This window comes from Arachis hypogaea, chromosome 15 (genome assembly GCF_003086295.3).
Source record: "Arachis hypogaea cultivar Tifrunner chromosome 15, arahy.Tifrunner.gnm2.J5K5, whole genome shotgun sequence".
Classification (NCBI taxonomy): Eukaryota; Viridiplantae; Streptophyta; class Magnoliopsida; order Fabales; family Fabaceae; genus Arachis; species Arachis hypogaea.
The window spans coordinates 90,111,866-90,124,963 of record NC_092050.1 but is presented as its reverse complement, the minus strand read 5'-3'; the positions used below and the strand labels follow the sequence as shown (position 1 = coordinate 90,124,963).

General features: G+C 37.2%; 1 non-coding gene across 1 annotated transcript; it reads right to left on the bottom strand.

Moving 5' to 3' along the window:
• Positions 1 to 12,705: 12,705 nt before the first annotated feature.
• Positions 12,706 to 12,813, bottom strand: LOC112753639 (small nucleolar RNA R71). The gene has a single exon (XR_003178014.1). It is a non-coding gene; the product is annotated as a small nucleolar RNA R71 (small nucleolar RNA).
• Between the last annotated feature and the right edge of the window lie 285 nt (positions 12,814 to 13,098).

Sequence of the window (13,098 nt, the reverse complement as noted above, 5' to 3'; positions counted from 1 at the left end):
AGTTTGGACAACTGACGGTTCATCTTGTTGCTCAGATTAGGTAACTTTATTTTAATTTTAACCTTTTTGTTTTTATTATTCTTATTTTCGAAAAATCAAAAAAAAAATTTTAAAAATCATAAAATCAAAAATATTTTTGTGTTTCTTGTTTGAGTCTAGAGTCAAGTTTTAAGTTTGGTGTCAATTGCATCTTTTTAATTTTCTAAATATTATTTTCGAAAATTTCATGCATTGTATTCTTCATGATCTTCAAGTTGTTCTTGGCCAGTCTTCTTGTTTGATCTTCATATTTTCTTGTTTTGTGTCTTTTCTTGTTTTTCATATGCATTTTCAATTTGTTAATGACTAAAGAATAAAAATTTTTAAGTTTGGTGTCTTGCATATTTTCTTTTCTTGAAAATTTTTTAAAAAATAAGTTCTTGGTGTTCATCTTGACATTCAAAGTATTCTTGGTGTTCATCTTGACATTCATAGTGTTCTTGCATGCATCACATGTTTTGATCCAAAATTTTCATGCATTGAGTCTTTGGGTTGTTTTTCTCTTTCCTCATTGAAAATTCAAAAATAAAAAAAATAAAAAAAATATCTTCCTCTTATTTCACTCATAATTTTCGAAAATTTGATTTGATTTAGTAAAAAATTTTTAAAATTTAGTTATTTCTTATGAGTCAAATCAAATTTTCAATTTAAAAATCTTATCTTTTTCAAATCTTTTTTAAAAATCAAATCTGTTTCATTTTTCTTTCATAATTTTTGAAAATTCCAAAATGATTTTCAAAAATCTTTTTTCTTATTTTGTTTCATAATTTCAAATCTTTACTAACAATTAATGTGATTGATTCAAAAAAGTATTAAGTTTGTTACTTGCCTAGTAAGAAAGGCTCTATCTTTAAACTCTAGAATCATATCTTTTTAGTTTCTTGTTAGTCAAGTAATCAACTTTGATTTCAAAAATCAAATCCAAATTCTTTTCAAATCTTTTTCAAATTAAGTTTCAATCATATCTTTTTCAAAATCAATTTCAAAATCTTTTCTAACTTATTATCTTTTCAAAATTTGATTTTCAAATCTTTTTCAATTAACTGCTTGCCTTTTTATTTGATTTTAAAAGTTTACTATTTCAATCATATCTTTTTCAAAACTACCTAACTAATTCCCTCTCTATTTTTCGAAAATCACCTTCCTCTTTTTCAAAATTCTTTTAATTAACTAATTGTTTTAAATTTTAATATTATTTTTCTTTTTAATTTTTGAATTTCATTTTAATTTTAAATTAAAAACAAAAATTATTTTCATTTTATTTTATTTAGCTTTCGAAAATTCCTCTCTCTCACCTCCTTCTAATTATTTATTTATTCACTAACACTCCTCTTCACCCAAAATTCGAATACCATCTTTCTCTCTTTGTTCGAGTTTTTTCTCTTCTCCTTCTTACATTCTTCTCTTCTTATACTCACATAAAGGAATCTCTATACTGTGACATAGAGGATTCCATATTTTCTTTTTTGTTCTCTTCTTTTTCATATGAGCAGGAACAAGGATAAGAACATTCTTGTTGAAGCTGATCCTGAACCTGAAAGGACTCTGAAGAGGAAGCTAAGGGAAGCTAAATCCCAACTCTCTGGAGAAAATCTGACAGAAATTTTCGAAAAAGAAGACAACATGGCCGAAAATAATAACAATGCAAGGAAGATGCTTGGTGACTTTATTGCACCAAATTCCAATTTACATGGAAGAAGCTACTCAATCCCTGCCATTGGAGCAAACAATTTTGAGCTTAAACCTCAATTAGTTTCTCTGATGCAACAGAACTGCAAGTTTCATGGACTTCCATCCGAAGATCCTTTTCAGTTCTTAACTGAATTCTTGCAGATATATGATACTGTTAAGACCAATGGGGTTGATCCCGAGGTCTACAGGCTTATGCTTTTCCTGTTTGTTGTAAGAGACAGAGCTAGAGTATGGTTGGTGATGACAAGTCATCTTAGCCTAGTTTCACTAGTCTTTTTCTTTTGTTTTCAATTGTTTTTATCCACTTTCTTGAGCCATAAGCAAGCCAATTGGGTAGAATTTCATATTTCCTTTGATTCAATCAACCATGGATGAATTAATGCAATTTCATGAGATTTTGTAGTATAATTGCCATATATTATGAAAGAATAACAAACTCATGATTTTGAGCATAGCTTTGATGTGTTTGGTTGATTGATGATAGGTGAAAAGAGCTTTGAAGAAGGTTGAAGAAAGAAGAAAGGGCAAGGAGCAAGAGAGAACAAAAAGCTTGAGCAAAAGCTTGCCTCAAACTTTAGCTCAAGCTTTTGGAAGAGTGAATTCACATTGGTTGGAGCAAAAAGCTTGCGCCAACGTTTGCCTCAAGCTTTTTGGCAAACGTTGGCGCCACACACCAACACCCTGGAGGAGAAAAGCTTGCGCCAACGTTTGCCTCAAGCTTTTTGGCAAACGTTGGTGCCACACATGCACACAAGGGGATCAACGATTGGCCTAAAGTTTGACCTCAAACTTTAGCCCAAACGTTGGTAGCAGCAAATGGGGGCATCTGATATGAAAAGCTTGAGCCAAAGTTTGCCTCAAACTTTGACTCAAGCTTTTATGATTTATAGCCCGGTTCACAATGGATTTCTCTCCAACTCCAAGAGCAATCAACCAAGGCCTTTATCAACCCAATTCCATCAAGAGCAAAGGCCCAATTCAAGGCTTGAAGACCATTTGAAGAAAGTGTATAAATAGCTTAGGATTTAAGTTTTTCGAGAGCTTTTCCGGGAGAATTCTTAGAACACTTACAGAGAGCTTACCTTTACATTTTTGAATTGTTGCTTTAGAATTCTAGAGAATTACGAAGGAGAATTGATCTCTCTTCTTCCTTGTTCTTGCTTGAGCATTCTTTACTTTTCTTGCTTTGGATCTTGTGTGGAGAATTGAAGAACTTCTGTTTCAATCTCACCTTGAGATCTTGTTTAAATTTCTGCATAATTGAATTTCCATTCATGTTAATTGCCTCTTCTTCTACTCTTTCTGCAATTTACATTTCTTTATTTCCTTTGCAATTGATTCTTGCTGGATCTAGGAAGGCAGTGAGATCTAGACTCAGCTATCTAGTCTCTTGAGTCCTGAGATCTATAGTTTTAAATTTTCAATTTCCTTATTTCATTGCTACACTAAGCTTTTTCTCATTTCCGTTTTAGATCCGGTTTAATTCAAGTCATCTTCTACTTTTCTGTTTATTGCATTTTACTTTTCCTTGTTTAATTTCTGCAAATCCACTTCCCAATTCCCTTTACAATTCAAGCCATTTACATTTTCTTGCACTTTAAGATTCTGCAATTTACATTTCTTGCAATCTAAGTTTCTGCAATTTATATTACTTGCACTTTAAGATTCATCCTCTTTAATTTCTCTGCACTTTAAATTCTTGCCAATTGTCCCTCTCCCTTTTAATTTCATGCAATTTAGCTTTTGTCGAATACAAACTACTCAAATCAACTCTTAATTCGCTAGACTAAGTCACCCACTAAACTAAAATTGCTCAATCCTTCGATCCCTATGGGATCGACCTCACTCCCGTGAGTTTTATTACTTGATGCGACCCGGTGCACTTGCCGGTTAGTTTCGTGTTGGATCATTTTCCACACATCAAGTTTTTGGCGCCATTGCCGGGGATTGAAATAGATTGACAATGATTAAGTGAAGTGGAGATCTAGATCTAGCATTTTTATTTTCTGTTTCTCTAACTTTAGACTAACCCACTAACTGTTTGAATTTTTGCTTGAGCTAACTACAATTTCATCATGGATTGAAGTATTGCTATCCTTCTGGTTTGGTATGATTTTTATGTCTTGTTTGTATGTCAGGGACAAGGAGAGCTATACCAACCTTTTGTGAACAAGACGAAAGAACCCTCAGGAGATTAAGAAGAGCTGAAAGAGGGAAAAACATTGTTGGAGAAAAGGATTCGGAAGAAGAAGAGTTCCAAGATATGGAGGAACATACAACAATTCCAACTAATCCACAAGGAGGAGCAGCTAATGACAACAACAATCCACCACAGAGAAGAGTTCTGGCTTCCTACACATTTGCAAATCCTAGACATTGTGGGAGTAGCATTCATACCCCAAATGTTAATGCAAATAACTTTGAACTAAAGCCACAACTCATCACATTAGTTCAAAATAATTGCTCTTATGGAGGAGGACCACTTGAAGATCCAAATCAACACTTATCCACTTTCTTGAGGATTTATGACACTGTTAAAACCAATGGAGTGCATCCTGACAGCTATAAGCTACTGCTGTTTCCATTTTCTCTCAGAGACAAAGCCACCCAATGGTTGGAATCTTTCCCAAGAGACAGCATTCACAATTGGGATGATCTAGTGAGCAAATTCCTTGCCAAATTTTACCCACCTCAAAGGGTTATCAGATTGAAGACTGAAGTACAAACATTCACCCAAATGGAGGTTGAACCATTATATGAGGCATGGGAAAGGTACAAGGCTCTGATCAGGAAGTATCACCCTGGAATGTTCAATGAGTGGGATAGATTGCAGAATTTCTATGAAGGCTTGACATTGAAATCTCAAGAGGCCTTGGATCATTCAGCTGGAGGCTCTTTGCAACTCATGAAAACTGCAGAAGAAGCTCAAAGTCTCATTGATATGGTAGCTAACAACCAGTATTTCTTCGCTCACCAAAGACAACGCCAACCATCACAGAGGAAGGGAGTGATGGAGTTGGAAGGAGTGGACTCAATCCTAGCTCAAAACAAATTGATGCAGCAGCAGATTCAACAACAATTTGAGCAAATGGCCAAGAGGATTGATAGCCTCCAAGTTGCAGCAGTAAGCACCAATCAACCATCAACCACATGGGGAACAAATGAAGAAACTCAAGAGGAGCAACAGCAGGAGCAAGTCCAGTACATGCACAACCAAAATTTTGGGTCAAATGAAGTCTATGGTGATACTTACAACCCTTCATGGAAGAACCATCCAAACCTAAGGTGGGCAGACAACCATAACCAAAACCAACAACCATGGCAAAGAAATTCAAATCAAAACACTTCAAGAAACAATCAAACAACAACCAGCAGACCACCCAAAACCCTTACAGAAAACCCCAAAACAACCACCCCAACTCCAACCATTATCCATCCAATAACCAACCCACAAACCAAAACACTTACCCCAACCCTCAACACCCCATAACCAGCCAATTTCACATGACTCTCAAAGAATCACTAACTTGGAAACCTTGATAGACAAAATGTGGAAACACCAAGAAATGACAACCAAGAACCATGAAGCCTTCATGAAGAACCTAGAGAGGCAGATTGGGCAAATCTCCAAGCAGATTTCTGTTGAGAGACCATCAAGTTCCCTGCCAAGTGACACAATTCCAAATCCTAAAGAAGAATTCAAGGCAACACAGTTAAGAAGTGGGAGAACATTGATGAGCAACAATGATACTACAAGGAAGCAAATGGAGAACAGCAAGAGGCCAATAGAGGGGGAAAAGCCAACACACGCAGAGGAAGCCAATGGTGATGATGAAATGGCAAGCAAGCAAACTCAAGGAAAGGATGAACAATCAAAAATTCCAAAAAAGGGGAATGAAGCAATTGAAGAGCGAACCAAGAATCAAAAGCAACAAGCAGAGAAGAACTTTGTACCTCCACTGCCATATCCCCAGAGATTCAACAAGGAGGCTAAGGATCAACACTTTCATAAGTTCCTTGAGACTTTCAAGAAGTTGGAGATAAATATTCCCTTAGTTGAGGCACTGGAGCAAATGCCCATATATGCCAAGTTCATGAAGGAGTTAATCAACAAGAAGAGAAGTTGGCAAGAAAAGGAAACTATCATGCTCACTAAAGAATGTAGCGCTGTGATCCAGATGGGTATCCCACCAAAGCTCAAAGACCCAGGGAGTTTTGTAGTTTCATGCACCATAGGCAAGATAACATTGGAAAACGCCTTATGTGATCTAGGTGCCAGCATCAACTTGATGCCTCTATCATTGATGAGAAAGCTTGCCATAGAAGAAATCAAACCCACCAGGATGTCACTAGTAATGGCCGACAGATCAATCAAGACACCCAATGGAATTGTGGAAAATTTACTAGTGAAAGTTGCAAAGTTTATCTTCCCTGCAGACTTCGTAATCTTAGACACAGAAGGGGAAGGAAACAACTCAATCATCTTGGGGAGACCATTTCTAGCCACAGCAAGAACCACTATTGATGTGGAGAAGGGAGAAATGACCTTCAGGGTGCATAATGAACAAATGGTAATCAATGTCTTCAAATCAATGCAACACCCCTCGGAGCAAGAGAATTACATGAATGTAGATATGATAGAAGGGCTGGTAGAAGAAATATTTGAAGACAACTATTTGGAGCATTAGGAAGAACAAGGAGAGGAAGTGGTAGAAATTTCTATTGAAGACAAGAAAAAGGATAAACCAAAACAGGAGTTAAAACCTCTCCCCTCTCACCTCAAATACGTGTTTCTTGGGGAAGCAGAGGCATTACCAGTGATCATAAATTCCTCCTTGAACATGGATGAGGAAGCAAGGTTGATTGAAGTATTAAAAGCTCACAAAACAGCCTTGGGGTGGACAATTGAGGACATCAAAGGCATCAGCCCTGCTATTTGTATGCACAAAATTTTATTAGAGGAAGAATCAAAACCTGTGGTTCAACCTCAAAGAAGACTCAACCCAACCATGAAAGAGGTGGTTCAAAAAGAAGTGATGAAGCTATGGAATGCTGGAATAATTTTCCCAATCTCAGACAGCTCTTGGGTGAGTCCGGTTCAAGTTATGCCAAAAAAGGGAGGAATGACTGTCATCACCAATGAGAAGAACGAGTTGATCCCCACTAGGACAGTGACTGGGTGGAGAATGTGCATAGACTACAGGAGATTGAATGATGCAACAAGAAAAAGATCATTTTCCTCTGCCCTTCATTGATCAAATGTTGGAAAGACTAGCAGGCCATGCTTATTACTGCTTCCTGGATGGGTATTCTGGTTACAATCAAATAGTAGTGGACCCCAAGGATCAAGAGAAGACCTCCTTCACATGCCCATTTGGAGTTTTTGCCTATAGGAGGATGCCCTTTGGGCTGTGCAATGCACCAGCCACTTTTCAAAGGTGTATGCTTTCCATCTTTTCTGATATGGTGGAAAAATTCTTAGAAGTCTTCATGGATAATTTTTCTGTTTTCGGCAATTCATTTAACACTTGCTTGCATAACTTAACTCTTGTTTTGAAAAGATGCCAAGAAACTAATTTGGTGTTGAATTGGGAAAAATGCCATTTCATGGTTCCAGAAGGAATAGTTCTTGGGCATAAAGTGTCATGTAGAGGTATAGAAGTTGATAAAGCTAAAATAGAAGTTATTGAAAAACTCGCTATTCCTGTTAATGTGAAAGCAGTAAGAAGTTTTCTTGGGCATGCTGGCTTCTACAGAAGGTTCATCAAAGACTTTTCAAAAATAGCAAAACCATTGAGCAATTTACTAATGAATGATATCCCCTTCATTTTTGATGACAACTGTAAACATGCCTTTGAAACTCTCAAGAGAAAGCTCATTACAGCACTAATCATCACACCCCCTAATTGGAATCTACCTTTTGAACTTATGTGTGATGCAAGTAACCTTGCTATTGGTGCTGTACTGGGGCAAAAGAAGGACAAATTACATCATGTCATATATTATGCTAGCAAAGTGTTGAATGAAACACAGAAAAATTATACCACCACTGAAAAAGAACTTTTAGCAATTGTATATGCATTTGATAAGTTTAGACAATACTTGATCGGTTCAAAAGTTATAGTATACACTGACCATTCTGCTCTCAAGTATTTAATGTCTAAACAGGATTCAAAGCCAAGGCTTATTAGGTGGGTGTTGCTGCTACAAGAATTTGATATTGAAGTGAGGGATAGGAAGGGAAGTGAAAATCAAGTAGCAGATCATCTATCAAGAGTGCCACAAGAAGCTAAGCAAGATAAACCACAGCAAGTAAATGAGAACTTCCCTGATGAACACCTCTTCCAAGTTCAACAGACACCTTGGTTTGCTGACATAGCAAACTACAAGGTGGGAAGGAAGGTACCTCAAGAATTTTCTAAGCAACAAATGAAGAAATTACTCACTGAAGCAAGGAAGTTCTTATGGGATGAACCTTTTCTATTCAAGAGATGCTCTGATGGAATGATTAGGTGTGTCCCTAAAAGTGAAATGAAGGACATACTATGGCATTGCCATGGCTTAGCATATGGTGGATACTTTGGACCAGAGAGAACAGCTGCAAAGGTACTACAGAGTGGGTTTTATTGGCCAACTATCTTCAAGGATGGCAGAGAGTTTGTTCACCAATGCAATGAATGTCAAAGAACTGGAGGACTGACAAAAAGAAATGAGATGCCTCAAAATTTCATCCTAGAAGTGGAGCTGTTTGACTTATGGGGCATTGATTTCATGGGACCCTTTCCCCCTTCCTACTCTTTTAGATATATCTTGGTAGCAGTAGAGTATGTTTCAAAGTGGGTGGAGGCCATAGCCACAACCACCTGTGATGCACAGATTGTCCTCCAATTCCTTAAAAAGCACATTTTCACAAGATATGGAGTGCCCAAGGGTCTTGTTAGTGATGTTGGTGGTCACTTTTGCAACAAACAGATGGAGAAACTCCTCCACAAATATGGAGTAATCCATAAAGTAGCCACACCTTACCACCCTCAGACTAATGGCCAGGCTGAACTAGCAAATAGGGAATTAAAGAAGATCCTAGAGAAAACAGTGGGAAGCACAAGAAAAGATTGGGATAGGAAGCTAAAAGATGCATTATGGGCATATAGAACAGCTTTTAAAACTCCTATTGGCAAGTCACCCTTTCAGCTATTGTATGGCAAATCCTGCCACCTCCCTGTAGAGCTTGAACACAGAGCTTTTTGGGCCACTAAACTCCTCAACCTTGATTCCCAAGCTGCAGGAGAGAAAAGGTTGTTACAACTAAATGAGTTGGATGAATTCAGGCTAGAAGCCTATGAGAGTGCTAAGATATACAAGGAAAGAGCTAAGAGGTGGCATGATAAGAAGATCACAAAGAAGGAGTTCAAGCCAGGACAGCAAGTGCTCCTGTATAACTCAAGGCTTAAGATCTTCCCTGGCAAACTTAAATCTAAGTGGACTGGCCCATACTTGGTGACAAAGGTTTTTCCTTATGGGAGTCTTGAATTGCTAGATGAAGCGATAAAGAGTCAATTCACAACAAATGGTCACAGAGCAAAGCTATACTTGGGAGGACAATGGGATAAGGAAAAAGAGGTTCAGAGCCTACAGCCTTCTTGAAAAGAATTGAAGGTTGTCAAGCTAGTGACATTAAAAGAGCGCTTGTTGGGAGGCCACCCAACCAGAAGTAGTTTTCTTTTCATAGCCTTTTCAATAAAAATGTTGAATATTTGGTATGCATTGCAAGGAGCTAAGTTTGGTGTTACACACCAAAACAATTTAAAGGAGAATGAAGGATTATAAGTTTGGTGTTCCACCAATACATCATTTAAAAACACATTCTCACTTCTTGCACAATGCTAGCTCCAAACAATCAAACAGATTATTCAATTATTTAATTGCTCTCTAGTTTTAACTTCATAACCTTTAGCAAGAACACAAGATTTTACATATAGTTAACCTGTTGCATCAGAGGAAGTGGCAAGGAACTAAGTTTGGTGTTCCCACACCAAATTAAATCCAAAAGCCGCACTCAATTCATGCATACTAACCAGTCACCTAAGGGCTTGAGAAGCAAGCAACTTTTGAGAATTATGCAGGGAACTAATCACCAATTGAAGACACTATGCACCATGACTCAAAAGGGGACCAACAGAAAGAAGGACAAAAGAACTGCAAACCAATAGGTTGTATCTATACCTAACTTCAGCTGTTGAGAGATGCTTTGATTCATATCTTGCTAAAGTGTTCATCTAGCACAAATAGAATAAATTTTTCTTAAAATAAGTAAGCTAGTCTAAGTGTGTGCTTGTGTGTTTACTTTCACTTAACAAAAAGCATGCTTTGTCCCCTGCATCTTTAATTCAATAAAAGAAATGTTTGAATGTGAAGTGAGATAGTTCTCTGTTAGATAGAAGTACAATAAAAGTAAGTGGTGGTATGTATGTGTGATTGTATGATAGCTCACTTTTAGTGAATAAGAGAACTAGGATGTCTCCTTCTAAATAGAAAGTGGCCTACTGTCTATGAATCTCAATCAAATAAAAGTCCTTAGCTAAAAAGAAGAACAAAAAGAGAAAAGAAATAGCCAAAGAGTGGCAACAGAACAAAAGAAAAATAAAAAGAAAGAAAGCTAGACACCAATAGCTTGAACCTTAGAATATATGCCTGTGGTGTCTTTGTACTAGGATCTGCTTGGATTATTAAGTTCTTTGGCGTGCATCAACACTTGGTGACTTGGGTAAACTAACCCAGGATCATCAGCTGAAAGTCCACTATCAAGAGCAACCTAGTTACAAGGCATTTAGTAACCCAAAGAGGTGCTGGGCATCAATGTTTTGAGAAGGAATGTGAGCCAAGTGTCTATAGTGAATAATGTGTCAAGTATAAAGAAAGAAAAGAACTTGTTACACATGACACTGAACTAAAGCTTAGAGAAAAAAATAATAGTCAAGGACAAAGGAATAATGAGAGGTCATAGCAGTGCGTTGCTTGATGCTTGAAGGAGACTTTCTAGGCCTAAAAGTCAATAAGAAGTGAGTGTTTACATATCCACATAAAACCCCATGAACTACCAATAATACTCTGCTAGCATAAACATCCTCTTCCATTTTATTCTTTCTTCTCAATAATTCTTTTCTTGCTTGGGGACAAGCAAGCTTTAAGTTTGGTGTTGTGATGACAAGTCATCTTAGCCTAGTTTCACTAGTCTTTTTCTTTTATTTTCAATTGTTTTTATGCACTTTCTTGAGCCATAAGCAAGCCAATTGGGTAGAATTTCATATTTCCTTTGATTCAATCAACCATGGATGAATTAATGCAATTTCATGAGATTTTGTGGTATAATTGTCATATATTATGAAAGAATAACAAACTCATGATTTTGAGCATAGCTTTGATGTGTTTGGGTGATTGATGATAGGTGAAAAGAGCTTTGAAGAAGGTTGAAGAAAGAAGAAAGGGCAAGGAGCAAGAGAGAACAAAAAGCTTGAGCAAATGCTTTCCTCAAACTTTAGCTCAAGCTTTTGGAAGAGTGAATTCACATTGGTTGGAGCAAAAAGCTTGCGCCAACATTTGCCTCAAGCTTTTTGGCAAACGTTGGCGCCACACACCAACACCCTGGAGGAGAAAAGCTTGCGCCAACGTTTGCCTCAAGCTTTTTGGCAAACGTTGGCGCCACACATGCACACAAGGGGATCAACATTTGGCCTAAAGTTTGACCTCAAACTTTAGCCCAAACGTTGGTAGCAGCAAATGGGGGCATCTGATATGAAAAGCTTGAGCCAAAGTTTACCTCAAACTTTGACTTAAGCTTTTATGATTTATAGCCCGGTTCACAATGGATTTCTCTCCAACTCCAAGAGCAATCAACCAAGGCCTTTATCAACCCAATTCCATCAAGAGCAAAGGCCCAATTCAAGGCTTGAAGACCATTTGAAGAAAGTGTATAAATAGCTTAGGATTTAAGTTTTTCGAGAGCTTTTCCGGGAGAATTCTTAGAACACTTACAGAGAGCTCACCTTTACATTTTTGAATTGTTGCTTTAGAATTCTAGAGAATTAGGAAGGAGAATTGATCTCTCTTCTTCCTTGTTCTTGCTTGAGCATTCTTTACTTTTCTTGCTTTGGATCTTGGGTGGAGAATTGAAGAACTTCGGTTTCAATCTCACCTTGAGATCTTGTTTAAATTTCTTCATAATTGAATTTCCATTCCTGTTAATTGCCTCTTCTTCTACTCTTTCTGCAATTTACATTTCTTTATTTCCTTTGCAATTGATTCTTGCTGGATCTAGGAAGGCAGTGAGATCTAGACTCAGCTATCTAGTCTCTTGAGTCCTGAGATCTACAGTTTTAAATTTTCAATTTCCTTATTTCATTGCTACACCAAGCTTTTTCGCATTTCCGTTTTAGATCCGGTTTAATTCAAGTCATCTTCTACTTTTCTGTTTATTACATTTTACTTTTCCTTGTTTAATTTCTGCAAATCCACTTCCCAATTCCCTTTACAATTCAAGCCATTTACATTTCTTGCACTTTAAGATTCTGCAATTTACATTTCTTGCAATCTAAGTTTCTGCAATTTATATTACTTGCACTTTAAGATTCAGCCTCTTTAATTTCTCTGCACTTTAAATTCTTGCCAATTGTCCCTCTCCCTTTTAATTTCATGCAATTTAGCTTCTGTCGAATACAAACTACTCAAATCAACTCTTGATTCGCTAGACTAAGTCACCCACTAAACTAAAATTTCTCAATCCTTCAATCCCTGTGGGATCGACCTCACTCCCATGAGTTTTATTACTTGATGCGACCCGATGCACTTGCCGGTTAGTTTCGTGTTGGATCGTTTTCCGCACATCAGTTGGACTCTCAACCTAAAGATAGCCTGAACTCTTGGGATAAGCTGGTCATGGCTTTCTTAGCCAAGTTCTTTCCTCCTCAAAAGCTTAGTAAGCTTAGAGTGGATGTTCAAACCTTCAGACAAAAGGAAGGTGAATCCCTTTATGAAGCTTGGGAGAGATACAAGGAACTGACCAAAAGGTGTCCTTCTGATATGCTTTCAGAATGGACCATCCTGGATATATTCTATGATGGTCTGTCTGAGTTATCAAAGATGTCACTGGACCATTCTGTAGGTGGATCCATTCACCTAAAGAAAATGCCTGCAGAAGCTCAAGAACTCATTGACATGGTTGCAAATAACCAATTCATGTACACTTCTGAAAGAAATCCTGTGAATAATGGGACTCCCATGAGGAAGGGAGTTCTTGAAATTGATACTCTGAATACCATATTGGCTCAGAATAAAATATTGACTCAGCAAGTCAATATGATCTCTCAGAGT